At 38.4% G+C, this 9,459-nt stretch overlaps 1 long non-coding RNA gene and 1 other non-coding gene across 2 annotated transcripts in view; both read left to right on the top strand.

Annotated features, from left to right (window-relative positions):
* The window catches only part of LOC121034010 (uncharacterized), a 203,073-nt gene that overhangs the window by 102,907 nt on the left and 90,707 nt on the right, over nt 1–9,459 (top strand). The gene's annotated exons all lie outside the window — the stretch shown is intronic.
* On the top strand, nt 5,140–5,247 carry LOC121034316 (U6 spliceosomal RNA). Its single transcript, XR_005792386.1, has one exon. It is a non-coding gene; the product is annotated as a U6 spliceosomal RNA (small nuclear RNA).

Raw genomic sequence — 9,459 nt, 5'->3', positions numbered from 1 at the left:
CACACACACACACACACACACACACACACACACACACACACACACACTTTTTTCCCCTCTCTCTGCAAGGTACTATTTTGATGTATAATGGTAAGAGAAGAAGCTGGTCTGAAAGAGTCAGTTCTAATTTTCCTCAGTGTTTCTCTGCCCCCATGCCATCAGCATGGTAGCTATGAGATCACACTATGTCCTGTTAGCGACAAGTTGAGGCCACTTTACCAATGCTATAATTTTAGCAAGGTACAATTAGAATTATATAACAGAAAGGTATTTACATTTTGGCAAATCAATTCTGCTTATATAAATCCTTAAATTAAAGATTTTCTTCTTCAATAAGGACACGTCACACTCATAATTACCTTTGGTTAGGGAGATTTTCCCCATGTTTTTCTGTCATGCATGTGATATTTGGCTTTTTTTTTTTTTTGCTGCAGAAAGGTTGAGTTTTCAGGATTTGAGGTCTTTACCAAAGATATGGGGGTGGAGATGTATAGGAAGGTATGGTTTGAAGAGATAACTCTTAGTAGGAAGTAGGGCAAAAACCAAACAATGTGGGAGTAGCAGGAAGGACAGGGCAGATTTTAAGTGAGATGCTCAGTTGTCTGAATTGGGGTACTGGGTGAATTTTTCTGTCCCTCTATTTTTCTGGTATTTCATTGATAGGTACCAATGAAAGAGAAGTAGGTATAGAGATAGTGAAGAGTATAAATTTTGGACACGCCCATGAAATAGGTAGACTATCTCATTAGGTAGAGATCTATTGAGATATAAATGTTTGGGGTACCAGTGTAAATGTGGTATTCAAAGCTCAGGGAGTAGATAAGATACTGAGGAGACTGTGCATGGAAGGGAACTTCAGACAGAACCTGGAAGAACATTAACATTGAAGGAGATGCTGGAATAAAAGGACAAATGTGAAAGATTCAGAAGAGCGGATGCAGAGGTAGCAAGATAATCAAGAGGGAGTTGTGCCACGAAAGTCAGAAAGGAAGAAGGTTTCAGGAGAGAGAGGTTAATAGTAACCACTGCTATAGTTTCCTAACTGGTCTCTCTGCCTCTAGTCCCTTCCCCCATGCTCACTAACCTCATTGTGCTGTCCTAAGTCTCTCTCCTAGCACACAAATCTTTTTGCTTTCTTAGACTTGTAGTTATCGGATGTCTATAGCATTCAGACTTTCATATATAAAAGAATTACCTAAGTCTAAATCATCACATAAGCCTAAACTGGCTTATTGAAAATCCAGTCCTGGGCCTCATACCCAGAGATACTAATTAGGATGTTTGGATCTGAGAATATGTTTTTTTTAAAAAGGCCCCCAGATGGTTCAGTTGCAAATGGCCTATTGACAGTTTATGAAACAGTGGCCTACAGGATGAAGTTCAAGTTCCCCAGTAAAAGATTCATGGCCTTTTGCCTCTGGCTTCAATCTCCATTTCCCTTCTGACAACTCCCTTCCCCCTTCCCCCAGTTCACCTCCATTGTGGACTCTATTTTCTAACCTTGCCAGACTCACAAGGACAGGTTGGAGTTGGCGGGGAGAAAAGTCCTCTCTGGAAAAGCAACCGGCTTATGCAAAGGGACCAAGGTGAAGGCAACATAGGATGTGAGAAAATAGGGACCAGTCCAGTTTGAATGGTTGTAGATGCATACAGTAACGGGTCTGGAAAGACAAGATGGGGTCAGACTGTGGAAAGCACCAAATGCCAGATTGGGGACTTTAGGATTGTTTTACAGTAAATTGAGATGCTTGGCTTTTTTATGCTTTTGTTCTGTTTGCTTGTTTTTCTTTTTTTATCTGGAAGGTATCAGTACCTTCTTATTATTGAATCTGTCTTTACTGTTGATTTTTTTTTTTTTTTCTGAGTCTGGACTTCATGAGGAGGATTCTAAAAATGAAGACTTGAGTTTTAAGGAAGGAAATTTTAAATTTCTGGAATGATTAGAGAATCTTGAATTATCCAGATTTAAATTTAACCACAGTCACGAGGCAATTAATCATCTTTCCGTTTTCGTAAGCCTGGTTAAGAGGCAGGTAAGCCAGTGTGACTACACTCTTAACCTTTGTGAAAGAAAAAAAAAAAAAAAAGCAAGATACAGCTCAAGTGGCTGGAGTTCTGACTCTTCACTATAAAACTGAACACCGTCTATTTTTTTCTCCAAGGGAAGATTTCTGCCTAGCTGGGTCCAAGAGAACATACGAGCACCTTATGCTGAACACACACTTAGAGAACTGGATGGGTTTTGCCATCTGCTAAGCCTCACATAGCCTCCAATTTGAAGTTGCAACGATGTCAGAAGCTGATTTAAGCAGCTTACATATGTTGCACTGCAGGAAAAACATTGGACGTTGGGGACTCTGAAAAACAATGCTAAGCATTTGGGGTCCATAAATGTTTTGTGTTTGTGACAAAATATGCCCAGTAGCCATAGGGCAACACTGTTTCCCCCCTTAAATTTGAATGTAGGTTTTTATCCTTTGCTTTAGCAAAAGTATATTCACATTATCTTGTGTATTTGCTGTATTTGCTGGAACCATGATCATCATTCATTGCAGCAGGTATGGTGATTTTAGTTAATCACAACTTTCTTTTGTTGCTTAAAGTTTAACAGAAGATGCTAGTACTATGGCATGGTTTGGAAAATTATTCTATGGATTTTCCATTATTGATAACGTTTTTGGAAATCTAGTTGCATAATGAATGAACAAATTTATAGTAACTGACCGTTAAAATTCTTTAAGGGTTCCACATGCACACCAGACATTGTGCAAATCACTCAACTTGTCCTCCAAGGTTCTATGGTGTGACTGTACTTACCTTTCTAGCATTATGTCCCCCTTCTTCTTATACTTTCCTATCCAGTGAATCTGTACCACTGTAATTCTCCAAACACATTATGTTGTTTAAAATCTCTAACTGCATCTCTTAATGCATTTATTTATTCTATATTTCCTTTCCTTCCTTTTGTGCTTCTCCCCATCCACTCTCCCTGTTGATAATTTACCTATTAGTAATGACCAGTTCAAGTTCCCTTTTTCTGTGGAATCTTCTATAATAACCTGTTACGATATCCTTATAGTAGCATGATCTGCCTTGTATCATAGTTATAAAAGAAACACATTCAAGCTCTGCTTTTAATGGGTCATCCCTTTCTCTATCATACAATAAGAGTCCATGTTCTTGTCATGTGCCTTTCAAATCCCCCTCATGTAAGCCTTGGGAAATTATGAAAATTTCTAAGTCATGAGTATCAGCAGTTACAATAAGGGAGGATACTATTTTTCCATTATTTTTCAGCCTTTAAGAAATGAGATTTCCTATTTAAATTCAAAGTTTGGAATTCCCTTAGCATAGTAGTAGATCTAGACGCTTTTATACACAGGAAAACAACTGGCTAGTGGTGGGTATTGGCTGAACTTTTAGAGAGATGTGAACTCTTCAAGGATCCACTCAACCCTTCATGGTCATGGTGCCTCTAGGCATACAGTTGTGATTTTCAGGCTTATGCATTTCCCACATTCATTCTTCTTGTTCCTAGACACACTGTCCTCCGAATTTCTCTGGATTTCTCTGCTGGTATCCTTTTATCATCTCATAAATGCTACCCCATGTTCCTGAAGGTATTTGTGTATTCCTCTTATCCTCTGTGTGGACATGGATCCTTCCTGTGATCCCTCAAAGTGCAAATAACATTAGACTGCAGTGTTTTGACAAAGCTTTCCTGTAGTATGGAGTAGGAAACTCTAAATACAGATATCTGACACCATGGTTCTTGGAGTCTGTTTTCTATGCCCCTTTCTAAAACCAGCGTTTTACCTGGGCCTGCCAACAGCTTATCCATCCTGTACTGGGGAACCTTCTTTCTCTTTTCTTTCTATATCCCATCTCAAACAAAGGTAGCAAAAAAAAAAGAAAAAAAAAACAGTTGTCAGAATAACCTCTATAGAATTGTATACTTCTCCCAGTGAAGTGAGTTTTTACATTATGAGATGGAATGCGTTAACATTTCTTTCTCAAGTGAAGGATTGCCCTAGAACAATGGGCCACTGCTTGTGTTACTAACGAATAAAACTACATTAAGGTGGTAAACAAGGATCTAACAGGCTCTCCAAGGTCAAATTTTAGCTTTTTGAAATATAGCAGTTTCTTAGAATAAGTGTCATAAAGGTAGGTTTACCCCAATGGGTGGAAACTGAATATTTTATCACTGACATTGTTTAGAATTGCCACTGCATGGTGATAATTTAAAAAGCAGACTTCTTTAAATTGATTTGATTACTGTTTTTAAATATTCTACAGACAATACACCCTCTTATTGCCTGCACAGGGAGAATAGTGGGATGGCAAGTGGGGGGACTATTCCCCTTACCGCCCCCTCCCTGCCACTTTTTGGAATCTCCCCAAATGGCAACTCTCTTTTGTTTAATAGCTTAAAGAACCAGGTTCCATCTATAGAATCACCAGAGAAAGTGCTGGCAGCATTTTGGGGGTAAAAGGGAAGGACTAAATATTTGCTTGTATACGTTCCTGATTTCTAGGAACATATGTTTTGTTCCTTCAAGACGAAAACTCTTATTCAACTGAATGTCTGTGCAGTGTTCCATCTAGAAAGCATCTGGCCAAAATGGGGTGCTCAAAGAGTGTGCTATTGAGTTTTGTCTCAAATTTTCTTAGGTAGTCTCCTGCACATCTAGTGTACTAGTTTCTGTTAACAAAGTGTAAAATAGACAGATTTGGAATAGAGACTGTGAATCAGAACACTGGTTTGGGCTACCTTTCTTGCCCAGGGCCAAGGAGGGCAAAGGTTTCACATTGAATATAACAACAAAAAGAAAGTTTGGAAACAGACCACCTGGGTTTGACCCTGTCTGTACCACTGTCAGCTGTGAAATTGGGCAGGTTATTTAGTTCTCCATGTCCTAATTTTCTTATCCGCAAGCTGGAGAGAAGAACACTATTTTTTTTTTAATTAGAGTTGTCATGCAGATTAAATGAGGTAAGTCAAGCACAGCATTCTGCAGGATGTGGGGACCAGGGATGATCGTGCACTGTTTGTGGGTGTGAAGTCTGGCGAGAACCAGCTCAGAGAGAAAACTGGCGGCACTTAACCGGATTAAGTAATAAAAGCACACATACGGAGTGCTCGATTCAGCAGCACATATACTAAAATTGGAACAATACAGAGAAGACTAGCATGGCCCATGCACAAGGAGGGGACACACACACACACACACACACACACACACACACACACACAATAACTTAGTGATTCCATTCCTAGGAATAGAGCCCAGAGAGATGCTTACCCAGCACCAAAGGACAAGTGTCTTCAATTAAGTAGGGATGGAAACTAACATTAATGGAGTTTCTACCATGTGCCAGACACTCTGCATAGGTTGTTTCATTCAATCCTCAAGGAATCCTTAACAAAATTATTTTATCTAACAATTGGGAGAAATCATTCTCAGTGAGGTTCCATAACCTGGCGAGGACACTGTGCTAATAATGGGCAAAGTTGGGATTCAAACTCAGGTGTAAGTTTCACTCCATTCCAGTATCTCATGCAGAGTCTGAAAAGGTTAATGATATCTCTTTTGTTTCCCCCATAGATTATTGTACGGATGAGTTCATATACTCTATCATGTGATTTTCCAACTTTGTCTCCCTGTCATCTTTTCTTCTATTTTTACATATTATCTCTTTTTCATCCCATTATCCCCCCCATTCTTTATAATCTATGCTTTTTTTCTCATTTCACTGAAGATCTTCAACATCATATATATATATATATATATATATATATATATATCCCTCAGATTAAAGGATAAGAAAAATTCAGTTGTACCAAATAATAGTTACAAATTAAAGAGATTGGAACATCAGCTACTATTTAAAACAGAACAGATCAACTGCCTTTTCAGATGTCAGCCAGGTCAAACAATTCGTTTCCTTCTTTTTTAAAGTGGACTCAGCTGAATAAAGTGTTCTGGTTTTTAATGAGAGGGCTTTAGGACAAGGTCCAAGTTCACCAATTCCTGTTCTATCCATACATTTTCTCACTAACTTTCTTGAAGAATAAACTGTGTCTCTTTAACTTTCAAAATTGAATTTAAATTTTTGCTGGTTAAATAATTCCCACTCTCAGGTAAAGGACATCTGTCATATAGCCACATGTTTTACCGATGGATTGGTCAGTCTATATTGAGTTCCTAGGTGACATTAACTTTCCAAACATTAATTTATCATATATGATCTGATGATGATTTAGTGTTGCAAGAGTCCTGTGACTGCTTACAAACACACATACACACAAACAAACACCCCATATTTGGGCATAACTAGTTGCATAAAGATGAATTTGACATTTCATAACTTGCAGGTTATGATACAAGGGAGCACAGAAAGTGGTTCACAATGAGTTTCATTATGAAAGAATAATGCTCTGGCCAAAATAAAAGAGGGATGGATTAATAACAAATGCTCTTCATCTGTATTTGGTGCTGGGCTCTGTGAATTATTTATGTTTCTGGGCAAGGCCTGGGAAGTATTTCAATGAGGCCTAATTTGTCAAGGTTACTTCTACTTTACCATATTTTTCCTAACTATATCTTTCTGGATAGTACCACACATAAATATTTTCATTGTGTTGTGCATTTATTTGCAATATTGATGGCACTGTAAAATGTGGGATATTAGCACCTCTTTAACCAATGTCAGGCAAGAATTAAGATCGGAAACACCAGTGTCTTCCTTTTAGAAATATGGAGGTTAACTTTGGTTATTATTCAGCTTTTGTGGCTGATGAGCCAGCTATAAGTCATACTGTGGAAAATTTATTGTCTAGAAATCATGCTACTGAATATTTTATCTTACTGGAAATGTGCTATAAAGGGGCTGCATCTTTAATCAAGTACATGGCGATGTTGCAATCTCTTGGTTACACTGTCACATTAAAAAGTCGAGGTTAAGCAAAACTAAAGGCCTGGCTTTTGGGGCGAGCAGTGGTTGTGGATGTGTAGGTAGACACTATGCCTCTGGGAAGTTGTTTGATTTTGCCTTTTATTTCAAATCTCTAAATACCTTGAAAAAGAAGATTTTGACTCATTGTAATGTTCAGGTCCCAGCTACAACAGGTCGAGAAGCATGAGTTGTACAATAGTTGGGAAGGAAATAAAGAGGGGAATCAAATATTGTCTACTCGGGTGTTTTCAGTTTCTATCTCTGATATACGTTCAAAATCTCCCAGAAAATCTGAGGAAGTTTCCTGTTCATGGAGGAATGACTATTTTAACGGCAGAGATGAAGCTTGCAATTTGTATGTGGAGGTGCTCATGCGTGCACTTGTTCTAAACACCTGCTTGCAGGAGGGTGCCTCATCCCCTCCCCTCTGCCACCCCACACGTGGATGCTTGTGGGCTTTTGTTGTCATGTTGGGTTTTGTTTTGTTTAGATATTGAAAAGAGGAAATGATTGTTTGTTGTTGGCTCTCTCAGTTCAAATCTTGTGATTATTGGACACACTATCCTGTTGCTTTTATTCCTTTTCAGTGACTAGAAAACATAAGAAAGGGATTCTAAAGGAGGTTTCAGAATAATGGCCGGATCTGAAAAGACTCTAGCTGGGAAAAGACCCATGGGGGGGGGGGGGTGTTAAAAATACCACTGAAATATTATCAAACCAGCATCAAGCTCGTCTTGACCTTGTTTAGTTACTTTTAGTGTCCATCTTTCTGTTCTTTTATAATTTTTCCCCAAAGCTTAATTCCCCTCTACAAACCTTTTTTCCTGTGCCCCTCATAAACGGGGAGCCTAACTGCTTGTTACACAAGATTTAAAGCCACTTTACTGAGCCTTACAGTTAGATCATTCCAAATAATTGATATGTAAACCAGTGCTGTTCAACAGAACCTTTTTGGTGATGGAAATATTCTTTACTGTGCTGTCTGATGCAGTAACCACTAACCATGTTAGTGGTTAGTGCAGTTAGGCACTTGACATGTGGTCAGAGTGCCTGTGAAACTCATTTTCAATTTAATTTAAAGACTCGTATATGCTTACTGGCTACCAGGTTGAAACAGTGCAGTTATATACATATATGCAGTAGTTGACACTTGTTTCTCGAGCAAGTTCAACGATATTCATTTCAAAATATTTTTCTACTTAAGACGCCATGTCTTATTGAGTAATCTCAACACGGTACATTTGTGTTTGTTGGTGTTGGGAGAAGTGGGTAGTAGAAGCGGAGATAGAGACAATTACATTTTTACGTTTATTTATATTATAATCAGAAAAAGCTCAAGCTCTTTTATAGGAAATATATTTTACTATTAAGAATTTGGGGATTTATTTTAAAGGAAGCCAGGTGATGTGCTACTTTAGAACTAAGAGGACTTAAAGTAACACTCTACTTATCCAGCAGACAGTGTTCTGTTAACTTCGCTTATAAGAAGGGAAGCTAAGAAGTCAGAAATAATGAAATAGGCTTCTGAATGGCCTCTGGAAAGTACTGTGTGGTGCAGATGTTGCCGACAACTTTAATTTCCTATGTTCTTTTACACATGTGCACCTCGCTCAGTCTCACTAGACTACACCTTTCCTGTTACAAAAAGTGGAGTTTTCCATCCTGCTCTTTGACTTGATTGTCTTTCTCTTTGCTTCTTTCTCTGTCTGCTGAAATCTCATCTACCTTTGAAAGTCAAGCCCATGCTCTTTTTTTTTTATTTATTTATATATGAAATTTATTGTCAAATTGGTTTCCATACAACACCCAGTGCTCATCCCAAAAGGTGCCCTCCTCAATACCCATCACCCACCCTCTCCTCCCTCCCACCCCCCATCAACCCTCAGTTTGCTCTCAGTTCTCAACAGTCTCTTATGCTTTAAGCCCATGCTCTTTGTATTTGGACTCTGGGTTTCTGCTTCTTAAACATTCTGCCTGGGAGTTCTTTCTCTGCAGCTAACAACCTAATAAAACATGAATGGACCCAAAAGGGAGGAGGCTGTACAGGTTTAAAGTCCACTAGAAAGTTTACTGCTGCTCAAAAACTGCTTTCCAATTAGAAGCATTATTTTCCTTGACAGACAGGAGTTAGAAAGTATAATGCACATGGAGACACTAGGATGATCGGGTTTCACAGAGTCCCTGACTCTTCTCATCTTTTTCCACTCCTGTTTCTAGTATTTACAGTTTATTAATTGGCCTCCTCTTTTGGAGTATGATAATGTGTTTTCTTCTCTTATTCACAAAAACATTTGACTGTCTTATCTTCATTGGTCTCAATATCTGGTTTCAAATATCTAGATAGAAAGCATTTTCCGTAACAAATTTATATTCTTCCATTTGTTCTCTACTGCTTTCAAGGGGACCAGCTTGCAGCATTTTTCCCCATTAATACTGTACTTACATTATAAGAGTTAGCCAACATTCTCTAGTTTCCTTAAATTTTGATCTCTTGTCCTC

This window comes from Herpailurus yagouaroundi, unplaced genomic scaffold, assembly GCF_014898765.1.
Source record: "Herpailurus yagouaroundi ecotype Mexico unplaced genomic scaffold, PumYag 159, whole genome shotgun sequence".
NCBI lineage: Eukaryota > Metazoa > Chordata > Mammalia > Carnivora > Felidae > Herpailurus > Herpailurus yagouaroundi.
This window is presented reverse-complemented; position numbering and strand designations above follow the sequence as displayed.